General features: G+C 41.5%; 1 pseudogene; it reads left to right on the top strand.

Annotated features, from left to right (window-relative positions):
• Positions 1-7,259: 7,259 nt before the first annotated feature.
• Positions 7,260-12,854, top strand: LOC103640504 (uncharacterized; annotated as a pseudogene).
• The last annotated feature ends 10,564 nt before the right edge of the window (positions 12,855-23,418 follow it).

Genomic DNA, 23,418 nt, shown 5'->3' on the forward strand with positions numbered 1-23,418 from the left:
ATTGGAACAGAGAGGGGAACATGACGAACGCGAAGACATAGGTCATACCTCAAATCTCGCTGGGGAACGCACTCCCAGCGACGCGCGGCGGCAAGCCGATGGCGAGGTTCGGGCGCAGCCAATTCCGACGCTCGTGTCCGCAATCCCACCAGCCGCGGGCACGAGAGGTTCCTAGAGAGCGCCGCCAAGCGTCCAGGTCTGTCACCAAGTCTACACCGGCGGCGAGAGGCCAAGCAGCGGCGGTGATTCTCGCTCTCCAACACTCCCTCACAATGGCGGTGGCGTTGAACTCTATGTCGGGACAGGAGGGACTGAGCGAGGTGGCTCCATATATTGCCACGATGGCGGAGTTGGTCCTCAAGAATCGGCGCGGCTACCCAGAATTTCGCGCTGGTTGTTGCAGGTCTGCGCCATGGGTGCGTCCGTGGTGGAGGAGCCGGCACTGGTGGGGCCCGTCTGTCATTCACAGGAGCGGCTTCGTTTGTGTGCGGGTTTGGCTGATAAGTGGGACCCACGTTGCAGTCACTCACACACGCACTACGACTGACGCCAAGGTCCCACAAGTCGGCGCCGTTCTCCCGGTTGGGCCTCGCGCGCGTGGTTCACTGGTGGGCCGAAACGAGTTTGAGCCTGCCCAGCTAGGTTAGATCCCTTTTCTTTTCTTTTTCTTTTCTTTTTTGGTTTTCTTTTCCTTTATTTTTAAATCTCAAATTTGAATTCACATTTTGTAGAAAATTTTGTACTCAGACTGAATGTATAATTTGAACATACCAATTTGGCATGAATTTATTTATTTATATTTTTTTATTTTATAGTATTTCTCTCTCTCTCCTTTTTCATTTTCAAATCCAAATTTCAATTTAGGTTTTAATTCAAATACTCAACTTATTATTATATTTTTATTAGTATTATTGTTATTATTATTAAATTCATAAACAATTTAAACCCAACATGATGCATGTTTTATTAGAGAATTAGTTAACCTTAATTATGTTCCCTAATAATTCTCATGAATAAGAGAACAATACACACAAAGATTTATTCTTCTCTTTTATATTCCAAGGTTGGGTATTACAATGCATCTGAAGATTTGGTTTGAATTTATCCTTCCTTAACGAGGTTGATCTTCTCTTCTCGGGTCTTGGTGTTATCATCCAAGTTAAGGACATTCAGTTTTGGTGCTTCCTTCTAGGGTTTAGGGGTTTAGGTATGTAGATGGTTGTGAAACGTGATATAGATCAAACAAGATTTTTGTTAGGTTGGACTAGATAGGTTAGAATCTTGTTTTGAAATAGATGGGGGCGAGAAAGGTTATGGTAAGGAGAGATTCCATCCCGGATGGTGGATCCCAACTTTTGAAGATCTTTTCTGGCTTTTGTCCCTCCTTGTCTTGATGAGGTCGAACACCTTCGATCTCTGGTAGGTTAGAATCTTTTGTTGTGAAATAGATAGTTTAGGCAACCTAACAAGAATATGTTGGTTAGGTTGTTTGTGTATTGGTCGAGTTGGCCTAAGGTACCACTTTAGGTTAAGACATGTTTATAGGAGTAGGGTTTAATCTATTTTACTAGTATCAACTAACATGTTTAAGTAACTCACCTTAGACTAAATCTGATTAGATTATATGGGTTCTAGATTAACTTGGTATGACTAGATTAGAATTATATAAGATCTAATTGATTTGGGTTAAATCATAGTTGTTACACTTGGGAGATAAGTATGCTCACCAGGACAAGAAGAATCTATTAGGATAGAATCTTTTAAGATACGATGAATCTATTAAGGTAGATATGTTTTATTGGCGGATAATTTAAATTTTTCTAGTTATCTTATACCCATATTTTTATACCTAAGTATATGCAGATGCAATTGGGGACATTACTCCACAACTCATCACACTCAATCAAAGAACCAAATCAGACATATATTATAAGAACAAGCAGTCAAACGTATACATAAAATAATATTTTTCCAGAATTGAGACTCCTATTACTTAGGGTCACTTTAGGTATAGGATTTCAAAGTGTGAAATCCACTTTTGTATTTAGAAGAGAAAAGGTAAGAGTAATCAGAATAAAGCAACAATAGATGAGAAAAGATTAAGTAAAGTTTAGAAATAGTTAGAGTAAAGTTAAGTAGGTAAGGGTTGTCTAGTTCTATCTAGGTTACGTCCTATAGTCAACATTCCTCTGATACCACTTCTTTCACACCCGGGTTTAAGGGGTAAATCTAGGCGTGAATCAAATGTGTGCTAGGATCAAGTCTCACACATATGATGACTCATGGTATAGAAACGAATGTTAAATCTTTACTACATAATAAGAGTTCTGTACAAAATAACTAAATAATTACATCATACGAAGACAATGATCCTGCAACCGTAGTTGACTGGGAGATGATGACCTAGACCTCTCACGAACTCATCGTGACATCCTTCATGCTCCTTCTCTTGTGCTACCTATCCTTGACCTAGGGAATGTGAGTACAGCAAGAGTGAGCTCACATACGTTCATCGCTCAACAAGTTGTGGGGAATAATGTGCAAGAGCTCACATACGGTGGGGGCTCATGTGAAGTGTAAGGCTTACCAAAGGAGATGGTTAAACCTAAGCATTGCTTTTAAAGTTGGTCAAAGTTGTATTAGCAGTTATTAAGTGTAAGTATATACCAACCCAATTAAATAAGATATCACAATTAATAATAACACCCACAATGCAAAGCATATGATAGATTAAGTTTAGTTCCATAATTTAATCATGCGAGTGTCCTGAGTCGCAAATGACCCACGACTGATATACCAGTTTTACACTCTACAAAGGTTGCGCATCTTTACCCACAAGTCGTGTTACCCATCTAGCACGGGGTTGTGAATCCTATACACCTCTACCGAGGAGGTGAGACAGGGTAGAACTACGAGGCCTTTCCAAAGTTCCACTAGTTCGAGAAAACCCACACGGATTCAGGAAGAAGGAAGCATATGAATCCCTCATCCGAAAATCCATCGCAGCAGTTCGACCTGAGGACCTCCCTATACTCTGCAATGACTCATCTCCGCTTGCCCCTTTTGGGTAAGGTAATCTCTCCCTAGATTTTCTAATTACTTGGCCAAGGGCATCCCATTCCACCCTTGTGGTAGCACTGTTATCTCAAGTTAAGCTACATGTTCCAATTAACACAATAGTCTTTTCATGAACAATAATTAAATCAACAGAAAAATTGGAATATGATCATAATTCAGATGTAACATTAATCCCAAAACCAAGTAGAGCAATAGCAAGTCTACCGAAAAGTTAATTTGTTTGTAAGGTATGGGGTAAACAAAACTAGGGTAACCTATTAGGTCCCATCAAATTAACCTGAGCATGTTACGGTGATTAACAGGAACATTATTAGGTAAAGAAAAGTGATCAAGGGCACAACTTGCCTTATACTTAGATTCCAGATACTTCACCAAGTTGATCTTCAGATTTCTCGCCACCTCGCTTCTATGCGTAGCAATACATACAATCAAGCAAATAATGGGTGTAGTAAGATTACACCAAAGCATATGAACAAACAACGTAGGAATATCCTACGTGTCGCTACGAGATCGTAGGTTCGAGAACCATTAGAATCGGAGCTAAATCAAAGAATTTATGGATAAACATTATTTTAGACGCAATAAATCTAATAGATGGGATCTAACAGATATTGCATCTAAACTAAGTAGGTATTGAATTAAAATATTTGAGTTGGTATTAATCATTAACAATTATTTATAAAATACGTAGGTTAGAACTATAAATTAGATTAACTAAATTATATAGCTAATTAACCTTAATTAAATAATTAATTAATTAGTTAAACATGTAGCATAATTAAAACAATGTTATTACTACGTTCGAAAAAATTAATATGAACCTAACACAACTTGAACAGATTAAAACAAATTATTTGACCTAGAAGATATCACATTTTTAATAAATTAGTAGGGTTGCACAGAAATATGTGACATGACGGTGGGAAAGGTTTGTTTACAAATGCATGACCTAGCTGTTGCCAACCTCTCATGATTATACCTACTGTTAACTTTGTGTTGTATAGCAGTCTTGCATGTAAAAAGGGTATGTGGTGGTTATTTATTAGGTGGGAAGCGTCAAGTCTATCATACGGGATAGACCCCTAACCTAGCACTAACTTACCTTCCAATAAAACTCTTCACTCCCTTGTATGTTCGTGGTCATCTCAATTTTTTTGATTATGAAATGAAGATCCGATCGACGAACCGGAAGCGTGGTGATGAAGGTCTCGCGAGCTGGTCATGGCGATGTTTTGGGCTGCCCTAGAAGATGAACGGACGGTGAGAAATTACTCAACGAAGTTGTCACAAGAGTTGGGGAGGAACTCGAACTTCGACGAGCTAGTCATAGCGGCTTTTGGCTGCGAGTTTAGCTAGCGGTGGGCTGTTGTGGCTTGGATGGCGGCGGTGCTGCTGCGAGGCTATAGAGGAGATGAGTCTATGATTGATGACTTGAGGTTTTATGGTTGCATGTATTTATATAGGCTGGGAGGTGGGTGGCAACATGATAGATCTAATATGGTACTTATCTGTTACAATCCTATCCTATCTATTAGGAACTCTAACAAACTCGAAACCAAATACGTTACATGATAGATCTAATTTGGTACTTATCTGTTGCAATCCTATCCTATCTATTAGGAACTCTAAACTCAAAACCAAATCCGTTGTGTAGGTGAGAAGTTTGGTTGGGCCGTTACAATAATTATGGTGGTTAGTTTGTTATGAACAACAACTGATGGCTGATGTCATGGATGATGTAACAGTGATACAAGATCCGATAAGTGAAATAAAAAATAGGAGGAAAAAACACACGTGGGCTGTGTTCATTAAGTGGTCGAATAGGTAAGCCTTTTATTTGCTATTATTTTTTCCTATTTTTTTATTTCCATATTTAATTATCCCAATTCAAATCCGTTTTTAAATTTTGAAATCATATTTATATCCACAACCAAAACACCAACATGAATGAAAATATTTTACATTTATTTACTCCTTATTTACTTTGCTCAAATAAGTATTTGTATGCATGAAATTTAATATGCATGGAATTCAAATAGTTATATAACCCAATAGGAGTAATTTATATAGAATAACTCAGTATCCTATTTATTATAGTTTAAGTATATAGCCAACGTTTTATATTTACTGTTTATTAAATTTTGGAGAAGATAGTCTCAATTTATAACTTTGTTATAATACACTTGAAATTTTAATTTTTTTAGGGAATTTTGTTAATTCACCAAGATACAATTTTGGAGTGTTACAGAAGCTCCCTTTGTCGAGTGCCTCCAGCAGCACTCGGTAAATGGACTAGCAAAGGGGCCCACTAGAGCCCTCTTTGCCGAGCGCTAGTCCAGCAGACACTCGGCAAAGAGGGATCCTTTGTCGAGTGCCTCCAGGAGCACTCGACAAAGGGACTGACAAAGGGGCCCACTACAGCCTTCTTTGCCGACCACTAGTCCATCAGGCACTCGGCAAAGAGGGAGCCTTTGCCGAGTGTCTAGGAGGACACTCGGTAAAATCTCCGTCATAGTCACTTTGCACCGTGACGACGATTTTTTCTTTGTCGAGTACCAGGTGGCACTCCACAAAGTCTTTTGCTGAGTGTCTAACAAAAATTACTCAGCAAAGAAGTCATTGCCGATGTACAGTTCATTGAGACCTTTTTGCCGAGAGTCACACTCGGCAAAGAGTTTGCCAAGTATTTTCTGTGCCGAAGCACTCGACAAAGTAGCTTTGTCTGGTAGTATCTAGATAATTGTGTACCACCAATCAAGTTAAATAGTGTATGCTTGCACAGTTTGGTGGAGTTAATTATGTATGTCCCAAACAGACAATTACGCTTCTCGTGAAAGAAAGGTTTTAATGAAAAGGTAAAAACATTAGCTTGTACTACTCTAGTGAAAATCACTACCGGAACAGAGTTCTTTGCTGAGTGTCGTAGGCACACGGCAAAGCCTCGATAACACTCAGCAAAGTCATTGCCGCTTGTACCACTCAACAAAAGGGACTCGGTGAACTGATTATCGGCAATGGACTCTTTGCCCAGTACTTTTTGTTAGGCACTAGGCAAAGAAAAGTCACTATGATGGAGCCTTTGCCGAGTGCTCGGCCCACAGGCACTCGGCAAAGGGACCTCCCGTGGGCTACCACGCCATTTTATATGCCGAGTGTACAAGACGACAATCAGCAAAGAAATAGCCTTTGCCGAGTGCCTGTCCCACAGGAACTCGACAAAGGGAGCTCCCGTGGGCCCAAAGCGCAGTCTCTAGGCCAAGTGTACAATCTGGCACTCAACAAAGGTTTCTTCTTTGCTGAGTGCCACGACCATAACACTCGACAAAGAAGCTTTACCGGTTCCCAGGTGTGTCTTCTTTCCTGAGTGCTATGGTCACTATTCTCGGCAAAATGACTAGAGATCCACCATTTTATTTGTTTTTTTTTATCCCATCCAAACAAAACACAAGATATATATCATTAAAATCACATATATCACCAGCACCACATATCTCACAAAGAGCACAAAGCTCGCAAGTTTTTCACAAACAACATGTGTTTTTAGGTTAATTAGTGCTCGTGTAAACGCGTCTCAAATTTTATGTCTCTAATTGAATTTGATCAGTGACGCGTAAAAACATGTCACTAATAGAACCACATCAGTGATGTGTTTTTATAAATACATGTCACTAACTGAACCACTTCAGTGGCGCGTTTTTATAAATGTGTGTCACTAACTGTTGGGGGTCTTCTCCGCCGAAGGTCCTCAAAACAAAGACACCATTGAAAAAGCGATACTGAAGACTTCCCTCCTTTTGCCGAAAGTCCTCAAGACGAAGACCTCGCTTAAAAAGCAACGTTATAAACAAATGTTGAAGGATATGAATGCAATTTTACCCGGGCTGTGTCCCGTGCCTATAAATAGATGAACAGTAGCACCGTACTGTTCACGCTGAATTGTAATCACTCTCTCGCGTCATCACCTTTGAACAAGCCGAAGGTATAAATGTAATACAAATTATGTTAATACTTTTATAAATCTTGAGGAGTAATAATATGGATGTATTGATAATCTATACTCTTTGTGTTTGTATTCATGTATTCTAATCCCTACTACTCTATAAGAACGGTGTGTAGGCGTCCACACCGTGCACCATGTTCTGCCTCCATCTCCCGTCAACCAATCGCGTCGTGAATGTCGCCCCTTCCCCCGAGCTCCGACACAGCCGTCGCCCTGAGCCCGTCATCCATGCTCCCTTCCATCCTTCTCCCCACCAGCACAACCACACCCCCTCTCCCCCCTCGCCGCCTCCCCAGACCCCAACACGTCCTCCCCGACCACAATGACCGCTCCCCGACCGTGGTCCCTGCTGACAAACCCAAGCTCATCGGGGAGAAGAGCAACGGGGGCGCAGAGGCTTGCCTACCTATATCGTCGGGGCCCTATGGAGATCCAGCACCACCGGGGCTAGGCAACTCCAAGGTGGAGAAGGTGCAGAGCGAGGAGGCATGGGATCTATTCACCGATCAAGCGAGCAATGAAGGCTGGGCCAGGTATCGGCGATGCCCTCGGCGACATCGAAATCTACTCCGCGGCCACCGGCGAGCCCGTCCTGTTCAGAGACCTGTGGGACTAGGACGAGGTAGACACGCCGTATCCGAGCCTCGTCTGTTTTGCTCCAACTAGGGAGATTTATGTCGTTGTATTTGGGCAAAAATTACTCTTAAAGTCTTTGCAACCGTCGATTCAACAAACCAGCCTCCCTATTGCGTGTACATGACTAGCCCAGCGTTTGATTGTCTATGCAGGGAGTGTCTGTTGTTGCACTGCTAAGGCATTTCGGGTGCCCATGCTGGTGAGTGAGGAAGCTTCTTTGTAGCTGGTATAACATGGTTGTTATTTGACCACCGCAGTCCTATCATCTCTTTGCTCTGCGTCCCGGCCGGGCCCTGCCGTCCACATCATGCCCTGCCGTCCGATCCTCCAGCTCGCTGTTTCTGAGCACAACCGCGGCGTAGGGGAAATGGAAAATCTACATCGTCGCTGTCGGGGGTGGCGTCTTGGCGGTCGAGCAAGTGGGCGGCCCGCGCTATGGGATTCAGAGGCAGCGACAACGGAAGCAGTGGTAGACTGGTAGCGGTCTAGCCGTGCCGTGGGCGGCTGGGCGCTGGCCGCGTTTCTGCTTTCGATGTGAGTGCGGAACTGCGGATCGGCAATGAGCATATTTTACAATCAACTTCTTCCTTTGAGCTAACTGTCGGCTCTGATTATGCCTCCGTGTAGCTGGGAGTTGGCCTCTGTTCTGAAGGACACAAAGGAGAGATTTGATTCTGCTGGAGTAAAACTGATTGCTGTTGGTGTTGGCACTCCAGCTAAAGCCAGTATTCTTGCCGAGGAGCGTGTATGTATATGTTCCATTTGGTAACCTAGCTTTAAATCTTTGGAGACACATAGACAGACTGAACCTGCTTTTAGGCTCTGAGTTTTGACCAAGTAACCCATTGTTCTTGTTTACTGGTTTGCTAGACGACAAATTTCTAACGGAAGGAGAGATAGACATGCCTATCTGTTTTAGTTTGTTTTTGGGCATTCTGCAAAGAACTCACAAACCTTAATAATTTACTCTAGAATTCATTTGATGCAGTTGCCCTTTCCGTTGGAATACCTCTATGCTGATCCCGATCGGAAGGTACTAATCATGTTCTCACCTATTTTTGAACCAATTGGATGTTGCCATAAAGTCTAAGCCATACCTCTGTAAAACATGGTATGCTTTGTCTATTGGATGTACTGGTTTCTCTTGTATGCATTTATGAAACCTATAGATGTCTCCTTATAATTTATTTATAAGGATTTGCTTGCTATTTTGTTGTCTAGGACTTGGGATTGCACTAGCAGAACCTGCTCCATAAAAAAATATAATTACCTTTCGAGCCGAAATATATTTCCATTATGGCCAATCAGATGAAAATATGAAATGTGAATCTGAAAGTTGATTTCATTTTTTCAGTTTAGTAAATGGAGAAGTAATGTTGGCCGATCCGCCCGTAGATCCCCTCTCCCCATTACCGCGATTCATTTGGTACTTCGGGCAGGAGGGTCCTGATCGGTGACTCCGGCGTCGGCAAGTCCAACTTGCTCTCACGCTTCACGCGCAACGAGTTTAGCCTCGAGTCCAAGTCCACCATCGGCGACGAGTTCGCCAACCGATCTCTCTAGGTCGACGGCAAGGTCGTCAATGCCCAGATTTGGGACACCGCCGGCCAGGAACGGTATGTTTCGTTTCAGCTTGCTCCAGCTCGTCTCGCCTTTCATCTCTCTCCGTCGTTGCCGTGGCAGCTGGCAGTAGATCTGATTTGCGTCTCGGTTCGGCTGCTGCTAGCGTGCGTATCCTCATTGTCACCATTAAGATTGGGTTCTCGCTTTGGATCTCGTTGCCGAATTGCATTGTGTGCTGCTGTTGATTACCATTTGTAGGGTTTGGTGCATTTTCATTTCAGAATCCGATACTGGAACACGCGAATCAGCATGCATGCATCCTTTTGTTGACAAACTAGAGTTGTAGGATGATGATGATAGGATATTCTTCTATTGCACAAATGTTTTTTTATACTGCCCGGAGCTTGGTTTTCGAGTACGCAGCAGGTGGCGTGGACTGGAGATGACTTGGTTTCTTTGCCTTGGCTCATGCCGAACATTTAGCCTAGGAGGAGCAGACCGGCCATTTTCCTTTTCTCTTGTTTGCATGTAGCAAGCCTGGCCAGTTCAGTTAATTTAGTCGTCAAAACAGTAAATTGCGCACAATGCAAATATGGACTGTAGATTATCTGAATAAAAATGTGAGCTCTGTCCAAATTATGGATTTCTTCAGTTTAAATTGACCAGTGGATTAGAAAACCTTTTCTTCCTATCTTAATTGCCAACAATCAGTTTTTTTGCAGTGTCAAGGTTCATCTTCTTACCTTGAAACTGAGGTACTTCATTCCTACTTGATTATTGCTGCTAAAATAGGGTTACATTATTAACGTCTGGCTGTTTCGTCACGCAACTACCAACATATCTATATCTTCTCCGTGATCTGCACAACAAATTAGATAATCTGAATCCTTCAATCAAGCCTTTTCTTAGTACTTCTAAATCAAAATATACTCCTACTCATTGCCATAAGGGCACACAAGATTTTCTTGACAAAATCCAGCCACTATTCTTAGTTTTAAGGAAGCATCTGGATGGAGCAGTTTCAATGATCAAAGATGGTAACCTTCTATTCCATAATTTCTGCTTCGTGTTACTTTTACAGTGTTTGAATTAATAATTAGTGGGATGAGTCGGTTTCTTAATGGTCGGGGTTGTATGTGCTGGGAGGGATTACACCCCCTCCTTTGTGGATCTTTTCTTCTTAGTGAAATGACACAACTTTCGTGCATTGCTTGAGAAAAACAATGTCCGCATTTCGTATAATCCTTCATTGACTGTCCTTGCTTTCGATTGGTAACATGATAAGCTACTACTCTTCAGAATCAGAGAGCTGTTTAGATGACTGGAGTTCACATTCATCTTCTGCTGGCAACCCAGACATACCATATGTGTTTTCTCCAAGTCATCAATTGTGACTGATGTATGCAAGGAGATTCTTGGCTGCTACAGGATGGTTGTTCTATTGTTGTATTTTCTTTTATCTGAAAATAGACAAGATCTAGAAACTGAAGCTGCTAATGCTAACAAGTCTGGTGCCTTTTGCAGTTACTTGGCATTCCTGATCTGTTGAATCAACCAAACATGTCAATTCTGAAGCAACTTTTGCAGACTTTACAACCAACTGAAAATTTTGATGATGTTCTTTCTAAGTTCCAATCATCTCTTGGTCCTTGCAATGTTGATTACCTATATTGTGGAGCATGTAAAATGTTGGAGGATATTATGGATTCAGGTAACTAGCTATTTGTGCACACAGTGCTTGGACATTATGTAACCTTTTTTCACCTAATTTTAGTGCACTATTTTTTTTGCAGTGTCCTCATTTTCATACCTTTTGCCTTCTAATGTGTTAATTACTATACAATCAATTGTAAATTCTGTTGTTGTGTTGTTGGACAAATCCGGGGAACCAAATGGGAAAAATATACACATGGGATGCTCCAAAGCAATCATTTCCTTTCTGTGAAAGCGTCTTGGATACTCAGCTCATAAGCTGCTCAGTGCTGATTTCCCTAGCGAAGATGTTGGAAAGGATGGCAGAGTAAAGTAAGCTTAAGTTCCTCCATCTACCTTTTTAATGTGCTAGCTGATAGGTGATAAGCTTGTAGCTACTAATATGTTCCCTGTTCTGTTGTCTGTCAGGGTGATCTTATACAGAAGATATTGCAAATATACCTCAGGAATAGTGACTCTACTTCAGATCTACTTGCTAAGATAGGTCGTGAATTGCCTAAGGTGGGTCATCTCTTCTTCTCGAGTGATGCTCTCGAGTTATGCATATGCCACCACTCTGCCTTAAAAAGAACATCTGGCATCATTCTGAATCCAGCCGAGGAGTGAGCATAAAAGGTTTAGCAATTCACAAATAATCTATGTTCAATGGGCATGAGTGAAGAATAATTAGTAAGTGCTTTTCACTGCTGACTTGATAGCAAAGTAGTGTAAAAATAATGGTAAAAGTGGTTACGCCTTATAAACTGGGACGAAGGGAGTACTGTTATATTAGCAAGTACAAAAGCATTCCCCGCTAACATTGTTTGTGTATTAGAAGTGAGCAGTCTGTGAAATAGAAAGTGACATCCATTTGCTATTGTTAGGTGCAAGTGGCATCCATTTCACTGAAAGCGGACTATTCTTTTTCTTGTTTTGTCGTGGGTTCCTGATTTTGCAATTGTCTTTTCCATTTGAGTATTAGAATTGTTGTTAGAGTGATACAGGTTTGATCTTTCTGCAATAAGACTTGCACCCTCAGCAAAATGGAAAGTAGCTACATTCTTTTGCTGATTTGGTCATCCCCTATATTGTTGCTCATTTAGATGATATAAGCTGTTTATAATCAAACCATAGCTCTCCAAGTAGCCTAGCTGGTATGTACGAGTACGATACAATGAATACCACATGCAACAAGCAAGTAGGTGAACTTAATTGCATCTCTACCAGTCCATGTACCCAACGGTGTAGATCTTCACACCAAATTCTTCCAGCGCACATGGAGTAGATGAACTTGCTTGTAGCACTTATTTATTTGTTGATTGGATCCAAGATTTGTAGCTTCAGTCGATTCAAGAAAAGTGGTCAGCGACATACAATGAATTTGCTTTGATCAGGAACAAGTGCATGTAGAACTCACGAGATATCTATAAAGCTTGTTCTCGTCCAGTTCAGATGCGCCAGCACTATAGCATACATAATTTTTACTTTTTGTAATAAATAATATTTCTAGAATATGATTTGACATTGTTATCTGTCTAGAAAATCAATAGTACTTTTCTTTCTCAGATGTGATTGTACTATTGATTTACGTGTCATATGCGCATTGTTGTATGCCATCTTAATTTGTTACCTGTGAACTAATAGTAATGTTTCTAAAGCTTTGCATTTTCTTTTTATAACCACCAAAATTGTTTTGCTCTTATTGCTTTATTGAGAACTCAAGTATAGATTATGGCATTGTCATGTTGTCTAAACCATCTTATTATGTCTAAACACTATTTAGATGATCTAAACAATAATCGTTGTGCACTAAAATTTTAATGAATATTTTGTATGCCGTTACAACGCACGGGCACCCAACACACAATTGTTTTTTTTTGAGTAAGCGCGTATGGAGGTGCGTGCCTAATGACTGACGGTGTACGAGGGAACTTCTTCCGGCAGGCGTGGGGCGTGCTCTCCAATGATGAGACCATGGAAATCGTGGCATAAATCGAAGTCAACATGACACTGATGATTGCAATGTAGTGGTGAAACAACTAAATTAAAATAACAAAATTTATGTATGACCATGATCACAAATGGATTATGAAATATTTTTTCATAACAGTATAACACATATTTTGTATAGAAGTTACCGTGGTATTATATGTCCCCGTTGCAACGCACGGGCACTCACCTAGTTTATTTATGAAATGATGAAGGCATCTCCTTCATGACCTTCGTCCGATGACCATTGAATCCAAAGGGAAACAATGCTTCGGAGGTAGAAGGTCTTTTAACTTTAACAATCATGTTGCCTTGTTATTAATTCACAACACTTGAGAACAAGTAACCAATATTGGCGCCCACCTCCGATGAACTCACTTCCACGACAGTGGCAATGGCTTCGCAAGGAACTCAAACCATGGCACCTTCGGCTATGAAGCTAGTGCTCCCAATTACATGTGGTTCAAGTTCTGAGCCAGCTAACAAGAAGTAGAAGAAGGAGGCATAAAGAAGGGTACAACATGTTGGAGTACAAGGACCCTTCATCAAGTCAAAGTGGTCACACATACCAATCACCTTCTCCCAGGAGGACCTTCAGCTCAAGGACTACCCTCATAATGATGCAATGGTCATATCTTGTGTCATCAAGGGGTTTCTGGTACACAACGTCCTTGTAGACACAGGTAGTGCAGCAAATATTATCTTTGCAAAAGCTTTGAGGCATATGTAAGAGCAGGATGATAAGATACATGATGCAACACATCCCCTCTATGGCTTCAGAGGAAGGCAGATAGTGGCACTTGGTAAGATAACAGTGCCGATTACCTTCGGCTATGTTCACAATACATGGACAAAGCAAGTTGTCTTTGACATTGTTGATATGGAATATCCTTACAATGCAATCATTGGTCGAGGAACATTAAACGCCTTCGAAGCAATACTTCATCCAGCATATCTATGCATGAATATACCATCAGACCAGGGACCTATAGCTGTGCATGGAAGCCAAGAGGCCGCTAGAAGGGCCGAAGGGAACTAGACAGATTCAAAGGCTATCCATAACATAGATGAGGCCGAAGCTCATTAACAGTACAAGCACAAAAGAGATAAGGTTGCCTCAGTAGACCAACCGAGGCCCATGCTTCTATGTGATGACATAGCTGAGCATAAGGTGTTGCTGGGATCTCAATTGTCCGATGAACAAGAAAAAACTCTATTAAGGTTTTTGTTCAACAATAAGGATGGATTTGCTTGGTCAGCCAATGATATTTGTGGTGTTAACAGAGATGTCATCGAGCATTCACTTAATGTAGATCCGGCTATCAGGCCAAGAAAGCAGAAGCTTCAGAAGATGTCTGATGACAAAGCCGAAGGTGCACGAAACAAAGTCAAAAGGCTTTTGAGTGCTAGAGTAATCAAGGAGGTAACATATCCAAAGTGGCTGGCCAATACTGTAATGGTGAAGAAGGCTAATGGAAAGTAGAGAATGTGCATTGATTTTACAGATCTCAATAAGGCGTGTCCGAACGATGAGTTCCCATTGCCAAGAATAGACTCCCTTGTGGATGCAGCAGCTATCTCAGAGCTCATGAGCCTATTGGATTGCTATTCAGGCTAACATCAAATTTGGATGAAGAAAGAAGACGAGCCCAAAACAAGCTTCATAACCCCCAGTGGGACCTACTGCTACATTCGGATGCTCGAGGGGCTCAAGAATGCTGGAGGAAGCTTCAGCAGGATGACTGCTAAAGTTCTTTGCTCACAGATCGATAGGAATATTCTAACATATGTTGATGACATCATAGTCAAAAGTACCAAGCAAGAAAATCACATTGCTGATCTACAAGAAACATTTGCCAATTTTTGAAAGGCAGGCCTCAAGCTCAACCCAGAAAAATGTGTTTTCGGAGTGAAGAAGGGGAAATTTCTTGGTTGTCTTATGTCAACAAAAGGAATTGAGGCTATCCCAAACAAGATAGAAGCTATACTTTGGATGGAGCCAATGTAGTCAAGAAAAGGTGCCCAAAGGCTAACAGGAAGGTTGGCCTCATAGAACAAATTAATTTCAAGATCAGCAGAAAGAAACTTGCCATTCTTTGAAGTATTGAAGTCAGCCGAAGTCTTCCACTGGGGACCAACTCAGCAAAAGGCTTTCGAAGAGCTAAAGCAATACTTGATAGATCTGACAACTTTAACCCCACCTTCATCAGGAGCCCCATTGCTGTTGTATGTAGCTGCTTCCCACGCTGCAGTTAGTGCAGCGTTGGTGCAAGAGAAGCAAGATGGCCAAGTGAAGAAGCAAGTGCCAGTGTACTTCGTCTCTGAAGTACTTAGTCCATCAAAGAAAAATTACACAGAGTTGGAGAAGGTACTATATGTCATACTGATGGCCTCTAGAAAGCTTCAACATTTTTTCCAATCGTACCATATCATAGTACCTTCTTCTCAGCCTCTCAAGGATATAATAAGGAACAGAGAAGACACATGAAGAGTTGGGAAATGGGCCGCAGAGCTGAATGAATTCACCATAGATTATGTTCATTGGTCTTCAATCCAATCTCAGGCATTAGCAGACTTCATTGCTGATTGAACGTCAGGGGCTCAGGACGAAGAAAGAACAAAAGATGATGAAGCTTGGACAGTGTTTTGTGAGGGGTCATGGGGAACCTTCAACGCAGGAGCAGCTGCCATTCTAATTTCACCATCTAAGATCAGAACCTGCTACGCAGCAAGGCTGGAGTTCAACTGCACAAATAACATTTCAAAGTACGAAGCCCTTCTCTTGGGGCTTCAAAAACTTAAGGCAATTGGAATAAGATGGGCAATCCTCAAATTTGATTCACAAGTTATTACAGGCCACATCGACAAAAGCAGCAAAGCAAGAGATCCAAAGTTTGAGAAGTATCTCGATACAGTCCGAAGGATGGAAGCCTCTTTCGAAGGCTTCTCTGTAAAGAATATCCCAAGAGGAAAAAATAAACATGCAGACCAATTAGCCAAGTCAGCGGCACAGGGGCTCCCGTTACCTTCAGAAGTATTTTTTGAAACAATAAAAGCACCTTCATTCAAGCTCATGGAGTGAGCAGTGCTTACAATCTCACCCGTGCATAGTGAAGATTGGAGGACTGAGATTGTATCCTTCCTGCAAGGCATATATCTTTCGAACGACGAAGCCTATCTATATCAAAAGAATGGAAGGCAGGACAAGACCCTACGTAATCATAGAAGGAGAATTGTATAAACAAGGAGTTTGCTCTCCATTGTTGAAATGTTTGTCTAGAACCAAAGGTCAGGAGCTAATGAAGGAAATACATACAGGATTGTGCGGAGCTCATATTGGGTCTAGGCCTTTACTTGGAAAAGTTTTCAGACAGGGATTTTATTGGCCGAAGGTAGCTTCAGATGCAGCGGATTTAGTTCAAAAATGTGAAAGCTGCCAGAAGTGTGCCAGAGATCAAAAATAACCTTCGTCTCTAACTCAGCTAATCCAGCCCACTTGGCCACTGCAAAGGTGGGGCCTAGATTTACTATGCCCACTTCCACCATCGCAAGGAAACTTGAAATATGTTGTGGTAGTAGTGGAGTACTTTTCAAAGTGGATCGAAGCTAAACCCCTAGCTACAATCACTTCGGCCACGATCCAAAAATTCTTCTAGCAGAATATTGTTTGTCGGTGCGGTGTGTCGAAGGCTATCACGGTTGATAACGGAACTCAATTTGATGTCGAAACATTCAAAGCTTTTTGTGACCAAATCGGCACAAAAATACATTTTGCATCAGTGAGACATCAAGAATCAAATGGACTGGTAGAACGAGCTAATGGAATTGTAATAACAAGAATAATGAAGTCAATCTTCAATCAGCCAAAAGGAAAGTGGCCAGACGAGTTAATAAAAGTGGTATGGAACCATAACACTATTGTCTCAAGGTCAACAGGATTTCCCCCATTTAAGCTTTTATTCGGTGATGAAGCAATAACACCAGAAGAAGCAAGAATAGGTTCAATAAGGACCCTAGCTTCGGCAGAAAATGAGGACGATTGTAAAATAACAAAAGACACCATAGAAGGGATCCGACTTCAGGCAATAGATCACATCAACAAATGTCAAGCTGAAACAGTCAATCGATGTGATCGGAAGGTAAGACTAGAAAACGTCAAGCCAGGACACTTGGTACTTCGGAGAGTGGCCAACCCGGATACAATGGGAAAACTTCAGCTCAAATGGGAAGGTCCTTTCTTGGTGGTATCTTCGTCAAGACCTGGGTCATACAGGTTGAAAGACATGGATGGAAACGACATTGCAAGATATTGGAATGCAGATGAGCTTCGAAGATATTATGTATAAATTTTGTAATTTTCTTATTTTTTCCTTATGTCACCCTTTTTCTTTCAAAGAGGGGAGAAAGGATTTTAATGGGGCCATAGGTTGTAATTTTTATTTTTTGTGCAGCCCTGTGCAATACAAGGGCCAAATTCTCCCACATGTAAAATGTAAGGATCTGGGATTACACCATCGAGTGAAAAAAAGTATGAAGAAGCTCCAAAGTCATCCTTAAGGGGATGCAGAGCTAGAATGCCACCTAAGTAAAAGGTGAAGAAGCTCCAAAGTCGTCCCTAAGGGGATGCAGAGCTTAAATGCCACCTAAGTAAAAGGTGAAGAAGCTCCAAAGTCGTTCTTAAGGGGATGCAGAGATTAGCTCCAAAGTCGTTCCCAAGGGAATGCAGAGCTGAACAACCACCTAAGTAAAAGGTGAAGAGACTCTAAAGTTGTTACTAAGGGGATGCAGAGTCTGGGTGTGTATTGGCGTGAGTTTTTTACCTTCGGCATACATTTGCATACTTCATCACATCATCTTTTGCATTCATACAAACATACATTAGGCATCTATAGATTCATCATCATGACATAAAGCATAAAGCATTAACAGGAAAAGCGAGGGTTCCTGCCTTCAATGAGAAAAAGCTTCATATATATGAAGATGCTTCGTCTCAAATGAAATTTCGTTGTATATCAGAGGTGCTTTGATGTGAACGAAAAGAAGGGAAGGTGTTTTTCGCCTTCGGCTCAAAAAGCTACGAGCATTGGTTTCGTTCAAAGCAAAGCAGACGACACACGAATGAAAGGTAAAATAGCATTTCAAAGCATTTACAAATATTTACAACTATCTGATCATGTTCAATTACGAACCTTTGTCAAATAATACACTTTTCTTGCACAAAGAATTTCCAAAAACTGTTTCTACAGATATCAACAAAGGGAGCCTCTAAAGTCTTCTTCAAGGGTTCAGACCTATCTTTGGTTCACTAACCTTCGACACCATCACCCTGAAGAATGCCGTAGGAAAGGATAATGAGGAATATGGTAAGAAAAAATGTAAAATAAAAGAATAGAGGTAAAGAGCTATACTTTGTTGAGCAGATTTTGAGCTTCGTTTCTAGCCAACTCTCGGCCGCCCTTTGCCCTGATTTGAGTGATAAACCTGTTGCCTATGCTTCGAGCCTCGGCTGGAATATCAACTAGGTCCGATGGTGAAAGGTTGAAATTTGGCCTGTTAACGGTCCTTGCGTGGTTGCACCCGGCTTTTATGAAAGCAGCGACCGTACCACGAGAAGCCACTAGCGCACAGAAGTCACCGTGGCCAGTAATGACTTCGTCGAGGACGTCAACCTCTTTCTCGACACATTCAAGTGCTCCGGGGACATCTTCGGCTAGGACTGGGCATTTTAACCCAGAAACCGAAACCGAACCCGAATAGACCGAATAGGTCAGTTTTCGGTTTTCAGGTTCGGGTTTCAGTTCATAGATCTCTTATGTTAGGGTATCGGTTTCCAGCCAGCCAAACCCGATTAGACTCAAAGAACCGAACTATAGTGGTACTCCCTCTGTCCCTCAGCCCAAACCATGAAACCAAGCTAGTAACGACCCAACTCAGGCACATGCACTTCGCAGTGGCGCAGTCCGCACCGCACGCACCCGCAACCCTCGCCGCACGGCACACGCTGGTCCGCCGCCGCGCCATCGATCCACCGCTCTGCCGCCTCTGTGCGTCTGCCGCGCCAGGCGCTAGCCCTCCACTCCATACCGGTCCACTGGCGTCGATCCACCAACGACTCCATACTGCCATCGCACCGCGGCACCGGTCCACCACTCTAGCGAATCGGCGTTCTGCACTTCTGCTCCAACTCTGACTTTGGCATCCTGCTCCTCGGTGCCCACGACCCACTGCAGACCGACCCAGCACGTAAGGTACGCTAACCGAAGGCACGACGGCAACTAGCGAGGAATCTTGCAATGTAAGCCGACTTCTCATTTGCATGCAAATATGAAAGTTGTTGCAAACTTGTCGTTCCAATTTGCATGCAAATATGAATGTCGCTGCAAGCTTGTTGTTTGAATAATCAAATTTCCAAATATGTATGTAGTTACAAACTTGCAAAGTCGAATTTCCAGTGTTGCTTTGCTTATTTGAAGATGTCACAAGCAGAAAAGGCAATGCCTCAACTAGCGTTGACTGAGAATGTTCGAGTGCCAGAGAACCCAGCTGAAGAGCCTGAGAAAGTGATTGTTGAAGTAGCTGCAGAGAAAGAGGTGAAGAAAAGAAATGCTATGGCACCTAGATCAGAGGTATGGCAGAGCTTCACCAAGATCATAGACAATAATTCTAGTGTTATGAAGGAAGCTAGGTGCAACTATTGCAAGATTGTTATCAAGTGTGAGGCAAAAATCAATGGTACATCTACATTAGGAAAACACTTGAACGTATGCAAAAAGAATCCTAATAAGATCAATGATGACAAACAGCCTGTTTTGCAAGCATGTAGTGAAGATGGTAGTGGGTCTAGCATCACTGCTTGGAGGTTTGATCCAAAAATGCTTAGGGTGGCTTTTACTGAAATGTTAATTACAGATGAGCTTCCATTTGCTTTTGCTGAGAGACTAGGTTTTCGGAAGTTCATGTCTAAGAATTGCTCACATTTTGGGGTTCCATCTAGAAGGACTGCAACTAGAGATGTAGTTAGTGCCTACAATAATGAGAAAGAGAAGCTAAAAGAATTCTTCAAGAAAAATTGTCAAAGAGTATGCTTGACCACAAATACATGGACATCCAACCATCAGCAAAGCTACATGTGTGTGACAGCTCATTTTGTTGATGAATCATGGCTACTACAGAAGAGGATTATAGGTTTTTTATGGTGAAAGGTCACAGAGTAGATGACATAGGAAAAGACATGGAGAAGTGTCTGGCTGAGTGGGGATTAGATAAGGTGATTACCATCACCGTTGACAATGCTTCAGCTAATAATGGTGCTGTTTCCTACATGGCAAAGGTCACTAACAAATCAAAGACTAGCATCTTGGAATCCAAGTTACTTCACATGAGGTGTGCAACCCATATTGTGTACTTGATAGTCCAAGAGGGGTTGAAAGAGCTTGACATATCTATCAAGCGTGTTTGTGCTGCTGTTAAATTCGTTAAGAGCTCCCCTTCTAGGATTGCCAAATTTAAGAAGTGTGCGGAGCTAGAGAAGGTCAACACCAAGGCTTTCTTGTCACTTGATGTTGTCACACGCTGGAACTCAACATATAATATGCTCAAGGTAGCAGTAGCATATGAGAAGGTGTTTGAGAGGTATGCAGAAGATGATCCATACTATGCAATTGATTTAAATGGTGAAAAACAGCCTGGAGTGCCAGATTCTGATGATTGGGCTAGTGCAGCGAAGATGGCCGAGTTTCTTGAGCACTTCCACAAGTTGAGCATTCGTGTTTCTGCCACTCTTCACCCTACAGCTCACATATTCTTTCATGAGGTTGCTGAACTTAACATATTATTGCGGTCTTGGTGTGAAAGCAGTGATCCTTTGCGCAACAAAATGGCAAAAAGAATGTTAGCAAAGTACAACAAGTATTGGGGTGATCATACAAGTTTCAATATTCTCATCTTTGTGGCTGTTGCACTTGATCCATGGTACAAACTTTCAAATTACACCAAGATCGCTACCTTAGAAATGTTTGGTGATGTCCATGGAGAAGTGGTTTGGATTAAAATGAACGAAACACTCACAAAGTTGTTTGAAGAGTATGGGAGGATATATGCTCCAAGTGACAAGGATGGCTAGACCAAAGAAGCAAATAATGACCAAGAAGAAGAAGGTAGTAGCTTGATGAGAACATTGGTTGCCAAAAGGTTGAAGTCAAACAACTATAGTGTTAGTGCTTCAAAATTAGAGTTGGAGAAGTACCTTGCTGAAGAGAATGAAGAACATACTACCAAGTTTAATATTATGGAGTGGTGGAAGGTGAATTCTACAAGATTTCCAATTTTAGGGCGTTTGGCTCGTGATGTTCTAGCCATTCCCATCTCTACGATCGCATCTGAGAGTGCCTTTAGTACCGATGGACGCATTTTAGATGATTTGCTCTCTCACTCCATTCATGGTTCAAGCTCTTGTTTGCACTCAGGATTGGATGAGGCATGCAAGTCCTATCACTAATGAAGAGGATACTGAGGAGTTAGCCAAACTAGAAGAAGGTACTCTGCATTTGGTTATTTCCTGTTCTTATAGCTTTAATTTCATGTTCTTATAGCTTTAATTCAAGTTTTTTTATTTCAGCACTTCTTGCAGAAATGAATAGTCTGAATACTGCTAAAGCTTCTAGGGACAAGGAGATTGTCAATTGTGGTTGACTGGTATAAAACTAAGGTGAGAAAAACTGAGCTACAAATCTAATTGCTATTGTAATGCAAATTAGTGAAGTCTTTAATTTTACAATTGTTTATTTGTTTAGGTTGATGCCTTGCTGGACAGCTGCTGGAGTGTTGGTGTCATGGTGTGGCCGTGTGGTAACAGTTGGAGGCATCATGGAGTCCGAGACGACCAGATTTTTGAATTTGTTTGTGAATTGTGATGGATTGATGATGAACCTGTTAAGTTATTTCCTGTGGTGTATGAACTCTCATGTAGTTGGCATTTTTTAAGTCAATTTGTCATGTATTTGTATGCACTTCTATGCAATTTGTGTGAACTGTGAACCACTAAACCTATTTATCAATTATCATGTCTGTGCACTGTTCGGGTTGGTGAAGAACCGAATAGACTGAACCGATTTTTTGGTCTATTCGGGTTCGATTCCTGTAAAAAATTAAGATTTCGGTTCTTGATATCTAAAACCCGAAATTTTTGAAAACCGAATAGACCTAAAAAACCGAATGCCCAGCCCTATCTTCGGCTGAGAGGCTAGCTTCCTCGGATGCAGCTCGAACTGAATTGAATATACTCTTTAATCGAGAAGTGCATTGGCTTGCAAAATTAAAACATTTATCCTTAAGAGTTCTGAGTGCTTTCTCAGCCTCAACCTTGACTATCATGTTCAAAGCTTCGGTTTCACGGTTGAATCGACTGGAGTCTCTTCCAAAAGCATCTGAGCCTCTTTCAACTACTTCCTTAATTTCTTATTCTAAGCCTGCGCTTCGGCAAGCGATCCTTCGGCTGAATGCAGCATATCATCTTTTTCTTTTAAAGGATCTTCAAGTTTCTTAATTTTATCTTTGAAACCCTTGACAACAATTTCGTTCTTTCTGTCTTTATCATCTTGTTGCATTTTCAAAGCTTTGCTTAATAATAAACTCTATAAAATGAATTTAAGTTAGAATACCTAAATCAACTTGAAGATATCAACGGTAACTCGCAAAGGGGCCTTACTTTGAAGTTCGAGTAAAATAAGCTATCGATGATGTGCTGGCATTTGTAGCAGCTGATGTATTTTTCATGCTTCGGGAATCCAATATTCTTGGACAGGGTGCTTATAATTTTAGCACCAGCGCGGTCGCGGATGCATCCCACAATTTCTTCATCGACCCCGCCTGTTGGTCCTTGCTCTCAGATGCTATACATCAAGAACAAAGCAACACAATTGTTAATGATAAAAGACCTTCGTCCTTTTAAACATTATCTCCTTTCGGGTATAATGATTCTCAGACGAAGGGCATGAAGGGCATACCTTCATCATCTCAGTAAATAGATATAAATGAAGGTAAATGGAATATGAAAGAATGTAAATAATGATGACACATATTCAAATTATTCACATTCTCATTTCATAATCGCAAGTTAATATTCATAACATTAATATTACATTGATACCTTCGGCTTGTCAAAAGGTGAGAACGTGAGAGTGATGCGAGTGCGGTTATAATGCAGCGTGAACAGTACGGTGTTACTGTTCATCTATTTATAGGCAGGGGACGCAGCCCGAACAAAATTACATCCATGTCCCTGACATTTTCTTTTAATCATAAAGCAAACTATCAAGGGCAAAGTAGTCTTTTCCCCTTTAGGTCGGTTCCTTCTTCCACCTTCGCCATCATATTAAGTCGAAGCTCCTTTAACCACAGCTTCAGCGTCCGCCCGTTCTGCCTTCGGGTTGTATCTTCGTATCACCTATACTTTCACTAGA

This window comes from Zea mays, chromosome 1 (genome assembly GCF_902167145.1).
Source record: "Zea mays cultivar B73 chromosome 1, Zm-B73-REFERENCE-NAM-5.0, whole genome shotgun sequence".
Classification (NCBI taxonomy): Eukaryota; Viridiplantae; Streptophyta; class Magnoliopsida; order Poales; family Poaceae; genus Zea; species Zea mays.